Genomic DNA, 6,467 nt, shown 5'->3' with positions numbered 1-6,467 from the left:
TGCCACTGGAAATTCAGCAGGCGCCTCTTGTTTCAACTTTAAAATGTCTGCTGAAAACATTCCCATTCTGCTAGGCTTACACAGGCAATTAAGAATGCATCTTTCCATGTTCTTGATTGATGTCTAATTTTTACTTTTTTTGTATGTTTTTATTGGTGTCAACCTCTTTTATATATTTTATACAACACAGTATACAAATGTTTTATAAATAAATAATAATAAATACCACAGGTAGACCCATGGCAGTGCTCCAGTTGGCCATCCTTGTGAACCCCTCCCTCTGCAAATAAAAGGGAAATGCAAAAGCTTCCATAACTTTTTTTATTTCTTACAGGAGCGAGAAGCAAGCGGCCTGATATAGGCCAATGTGAAAAGGAGCCCCCTGTCATTAGATGAAGCCGAAATTCCTGCTTCTGTGGAGTTAGATGCTGGGCAAGATGGCAGAAGAACCATTACCATTACTAAACTCAGTAATGGTAACGGTTTTGCCGACACCCCGCAAGATTTGTCTTCTGAGCAGGATTGCATTTTCTTCTTCTTGTCCAGTCAATGTTGCACACCCACACCCCGGAAACACAAACTCTAAGCTGGTTCTAGCTTTTTTTCCAAAAAGGATGAAGGGAAAATCTCATTTCTGAAGAACTGCTGCTAAGGCAGGTGAAAAATCCTGGGCTAGAAAAGTCACGCAGTCTGAGCTGCCAATAAGTCAACTTCTTAGATATATTTCCTGTGGTCCAATGGGAGACTAAAGAAGGGTGCCTTTCCCCTCATCACTGTCAGGGATAGGGACCCTGTGGTCCTCCAGATGTTGCAAGGATCAGGGTAGAAGGGGCTGAGTCCAGCAACATCTGGAGGGACGTAGAAGAAGGTCAGAAGAGCTCTGCTGGATCAGGCCAATGGCCCAGCTAGCTCAGCATCCTGTTCTCACTGGGGCCAAACAGATCCTATTATGGGAAACCTGCAAGCAGGACCCAGGAGCCCTTTCCCCTCTTGTGGTTTCCAACAACTGGTATTCAGAAGCCTCACTGTCTCCAACTATGGAGCCATTGCAGCTAGTAGCCATTAATAGCCCTCTTTGAATTTGTCTATTCTTTTAAAGCCATCCAAGCTGGTAGCCATCACTTCCTCCTGTGGGAAGGAGTTCCATAGGTGAACTGCACTGCTCTGAAATACCTAGAGTTAAGGGCGGCGGAGATAGAGAAGGTCCCATGTTTCACAGTCGTTCTGGTGGGGTGAAGACCACTGGTGGAAAGGCCTTAAAAATAAAGCTGGGCTCTGCGCTTTCAAAATAATCAATTTCTACCCTCCCGCCCCAACCAAGCTGGGCTCAGCCCAACCTCAGCTCCGGTGGGGAGCGCTGAGGACAACGAAAGGGTTGCTTTGGGATCTCGGCGGCTCCAGGAGTTCAAGGTAGTACATCATCTATACTGTAGTGTCTCATTCCAACTTACAGTATATGATGATATCCAGCCTAAAACCTCAATGGGTCGGTTTCGCTCCGCAGCAGACTTTGGCGAGTGGGGAGCTGGAAGGAAAAGGAATGGAGGTTTAGGTGTGGGAAACTCACACTGGGAATTCGAACCCGCTCCCCCTGCCACAAAACTGACATGTGGACTCTGCCAAACTTTAATCATTCACACAGTGCCAGGCTCAACAGTGCAACTGCCTCATTCTCACGCCAGGAGGTAAAACAGGACTTACTTTCTTTTTAATGTGTGTATCAGCTGTCTCCAAACTTAGTTTTGTACTACAATTTCCATCATCTCCAGCCAGCATGGAGCACGGTCAAGGAGGATGGGATTTGTAGTCCATAGCATCTGGAGGGCACCATCTTGCAGGAGAAGGCTGGTCTATTTTCATTTTATTTGGAGGGATCCCAAGGGTCATCTAGTCCAACCCCCTTCCAAACACAGCTCATGAATCCCCGACAGGTGACCCACCTAACATCTGTTTTAAAACTTCCAATGCATGCTGTACTGGGCAAGACACCCATCTGCGGCAGGTTCTCACAGCCTTTTTTTAGTGCTGCACAGTGTGGTATAGTGGTTAGAATACTGGACTGCAGTTGGGTTAAGAGAACCATGGGTTCAGACCCCTCTCAGCTCTAAAACTGACCCTGCCTGGTGCAGTTGTTGTAGGGAGAATATAGGGTGGGTGGAGGGGAGACCCACATGCAGCTCCTTGTGGAAAACAAGGAAGAAAGGCTTGTGCAATGAGGGGCGGTACAAGTGCACAAAAATTATATATAGAGAGAGAGAATTTGAAGGGTCTCCTGAGGGTCATCTACTCCAGCACCCTGCAATGCAGAAATCTTTCGCCGCTCCCCCCCCCCACACACACACAGCCGGAGTTATTTAATAGCATTTCTTAAGTGCTTAATATTTAAAATCTGTTAAGTCATCTACCAAAAGGGCTGTAGCCGCCTAAGGCTTAACTCAAGTGTGGAGCCTAAATTAGTTGTGTCCGTTCATATTAGTAGGTCTTCTCTGAGTAGGACAAACATCCTCAGGAAAACAACATACCCCGATTCGTTTTAAGGGTTCTTCCACCACCACCTCCTCCCGCAAACAAATGAGTCATACTCGGAGGAGACCCATTAAAATTATTAGGTCTTATATTAACTGGGTTTAATTTATTCTCTATTGCTTCAGACGTCCTGAAGAGCCCTCTTGCAAGTAATTTTTAAAAATCATATGGTATTTATTTATTTATTCCAGGCATTTTTATGCTGCTTAACACCCATAGTTTTTAAGCGGTGTACAACGAGGCTATGTAAAATAAGTGCAAGCGAGAGGAAATCTGTTAAAATGAACAGATAACTCTCAGGGAAATATTATTGTTTTTAATGCCAGCCGATACATATAATATAAATATGTGTTGTGTTTGTGTGTGTCTTCCAACTAAGTCAAACACAAAATGCGTATATATGTTTCCCTCCCTTTATGGTTTTGATCTATGGGCTACTTTTAAAATGAGGCTGCGTTTTAAATTGCATTTTAACCTGTATTTTAAATTGCCCCCCCCCCCACATTATGTTTTTACTGTAATTTTACTGGTGTTAGCCGCCCTGAGCCCGGCTCTGGCCGAGGAGGGTGGGGTATAAATAAAATTTATTATTATATTATTTATTAATTTGTAAAAATACAATAAAGCAGTGCAAGTATTCTTTTAGAAAAAGGGATCTAAAACAGTGCAAGCTATCCAGACACAGCCCTAATAACCTGCCCCATTCCGTATGCTTACCATTCTGAGTTGCAAGGGACGCCCTCCAAGATCAGCATCTGGTGGGGGCTTCTGAAGAAGACGTTTATATACCCTGGGCCTTATTTGCATAGCTGCTCAGCCCTGCCAACCCGTTTCAGCCCTCCCTTGCCTGAACTTGGCACCCCTCCACCCTGCACCCTGACCCACCCACTGCCAGCAACTTCTAGGAAATTAAAGTACTTTGAGGACATCAGGTGGGGAGGGAGGGCGAGACCCGCTGGCCGCCGGCCCCCTGAAATAGGACCAGTTCCTAAGAGAAAGGTGCTGAGGGCACCCAGTCTCCTTTAAGCCCTGTCCTCCAGAGGAGGGGAGACCCAGAGGTGAAGTGATAGCCACTTTCCAATATCTGAAGGGCTCTCTCATGGAAGACAGAGCGAGCTTATTTTTGTGAGGACCAGAACCAAAAGATTCAAATGACAAGAAAGGCTGAAAATTAGGAAGAACTTAGTAAGGGCTGCTGGACAGTGGAATGGATTAGCAATGGAGTGTCCTTCACTGGAGGTGCTTTAAGCTGCGATTCCTGCATTGCAAGGGGTGGGACTAGATGACCGCTGGGGGTTCCCCTTCCAAATCTACCATTCTGTGATTCTATGACCCAGGAATGTGGGCTAGGAAATGTCCCACGTCAGAGACCCTGGAGGGCCTCTGCCAGTCAGTGTAGGCAATCCCGAGCTGGATGAGACCCCCATAGCTACCTGATTCAGTACAGTGGTACCTCAGGTTACATGCGCTTCAGGTTACAGACTCCGCTAACCCAGATATAGTACCTCGGGTTAAGAACTTTGCTTCAGGATGAGAACAGAAATCGGGCTGCGGCAGCGGGAGGCCCCATTAGCTAAAGTGGTACCTCAGGTTAAGAACAGTTTCAGGTTAAGAACGGACCTCCAGAACGAATTAAGTTCTTAACCTGAGGTACCACTGTATTGGGCAGCTTCTCAGGTTCCTAAATATTTCAGGAAAGCCCATAGCTCAGTGGCAATGCAGTAAAATGCTTTGCTATGCAATGCAATGCTTTGCATGCAGAAGGTTGCAAGCTCAACCACTCTGTACCTGCAAGTGAGGTATGGGAATGTCCTCTGCCTGAAACCCTGGTGAGCTGCTGCCAGTCCTTGTAGGAGCAGTGAGCTCAATGACTCAGGATTTGTTGTTGTTGTTTAGTCGTTTAGTCGTGTCCGACTCTTTGTGACCCCCTGGACCAGAGCATGCCAGGCACTCCTGTCTTCCACTGCCTCCCACAGTTTGGTCAAACTCATGCTGGTAGCTTCGAGAACACTGTCCAACCATCTCATCTTCTGTCGTCCCCTTCTCCTTGTGCCCTCCATCTTTCCCAACATCAGGGTCTTTTCCAGGGAGTCTTCTCTTCTCATGAGGTGGCCAAAGTATTGGAGCCTCAGCTTCAGGATCTGTCCTTCCAGTGAGCCCTCAGGGCTGATTTCTTTCAGAATGGAGAGGTTTGATCTTCTTGCAGTCTATGGGACTCTCAAGAGTCTCCTCCAACACCATAATTCAAAAGCATCCATTCTTTGGCGATCAGCCTTCTTTATGGTCCAGCTCTCACTTCCATACATCACTACTGGGAAAACCACAGCTTTAACTATACGGACCTTTGTTGGCAAGGTGATGTCTCTGCTTTTTAAGATGCTGTCTAGGTTTGTCACTGCTGACTCAGGATAAGGAATCTTAATGGAATTGTGAAGTTGGAAGGGACCCTGAGGGTCATGTAGCCCAACCCTCTGCAGTGCAGGAATCTTCTGCCCAACGTGGGCCTCATGCTGTACTGACTGAGCTACTCATCGCGAGCCATCTTGCCTTCTCTCTTCCTATTTCAAATCAACTCCTTACTTCAGAAACATAAGGGCTGGGAAGGAAAACCGATGAGCTATGCGGAATTGGCAAAGTTAACATACAAACTGCGTGAGAAGAACAACCGTGACTTTGAGGAACTATTTACAAATGATCTAGAAAGACAACAAAAGGATTTGGATTCCTTGGCAGGTTTTGAATAAACATCCACCAATTTATTAGCAGAACATATGATAGATAAGGCAATGATATGTACAATTTTATAACATGCAGAGAATAATATGTATAAAAAAATCAGAGAGGGGAGCTGAGGGAAGTCTTTGGAGGGAGGGGGAAAATGTAATTGGTTATATTTCGTTTATAATTTGATTTGTTAAATTTGTTTAATAAAAATATTTTTTAAAAAAGAAACATAAGGGCTGGGGGGGGGTCTTGCTTTATTTTTTTAGGAGGCATTTGATCCGACACTCCCTCTGTCCCTGTTGAAAACAGCCCTTGATTCAGAACCATATGGACTGCTTTATTTTTGGGGGGCAGGCAGACCACCAGCTTTGTGTACATGTTCCTAAGAGGGGACCACCTCAATGGTCAAGGCAGAGAAATGGGCCCATGGAACGCATTCTTCTTGACTGAGTCCCTGCAAAAGCTGACTTGACGCAAGCTTGTTTGTCTGCAGGGGTGGCGGTTCCTGGAAGGCTTGCCTGTCAGGGACCGATTAAGGCTGCACATGTTGTTATCGGGGGCCCAGCCCAGCCAGATGGAATTGGACACGGGAGGCATCTGGGCTTCTTTCAATCTGGCCATGTAGATTGCAAAAATGGAGGGCAGGCGGGACAGGGAAAGGTACGTAGCCACCCATTCATTCAGAAGAGCCCCAGCGTCACGTCCATTAATTTCAGTGGGTCTCCTTTGCAGAAAGCTGATGCTGGCGGGAACTTGTCACCTAAAGCTTTTGAAGGAATTTGGTCTGTGTTATAGGAAAACCTCCTGAGTGGAATGGCGGTTGGCGCTGTGGGTTAAACCACAGAGCCTAGGGCTTGCCAATTAGAAGGTCGGTGGTTCAAATCCAAACGGTGTTTCCATGCGCTGCTCTGGTTCGCCAGAAGTGGCTTTGTCATGCTGGCCACACGACCCGGAAGCTGTACGCTGGCTCCCTCAGCCAGTAAAGCGAGATGAGCGCCGCAATCCCAGAGTCGGCCACGACTGGACCTAATGGTCCGGGGCCCCTTTACCTTTTATACTAATAGTTACACCTTGAGCTTGGCTCAGTAGCAAACTGGCAACCAGTGCAGATCTCCGAGCACAGGAGTTATGTGCTGACAAGGCCTTCCTTCCTGTCAGCAATCGGACTGGAGCATCCTGCACCAACTGCAGCTTCTGGATCAGGTTTAAGGGACGCT

At 46.6% G+C, this 6,467-nt stretch overlaps 1 long non-coding RNA gene across 1 annotated transcript; it reads right to left on the bottom strand.

Annotated features, from left to right (window-relative positions):
- Nucleotides 1–307: 307 nt before the first annotated feature.
- LOC308574083 lies at nucleotides 308–3,273 on the bottom strand. Its single transcript, XR_014002335.1, has 2 exons — nucleotides 3,244–3,273; nucleotides 308–1,525 (listed from the first exon to the last, which is right to left on the bottom strand). It is a non-coding gene; the product is annotated as an uncharacterized lncRNA (long non-coding RNA).
- Between the last annotated feature and the right edge of the window lie 3,194 nt (nucleotides 3,274–6,467).

Source organism: Podarcis bocagei, assembly GCF_964188305.1.
Source record: "Podarcis bocagei genome assembly, chromosome: 15".
NCBI lineage: Eukaryota > Metazoa > Chordata > Lepidosauria > Squamata > Lacertidae > Podarcis > Podarcis bocagei.
Note: the sequence above shows the minus strand (reverse complement) of the source record. Positions and strands in the feature narration are given on the sequence as shown.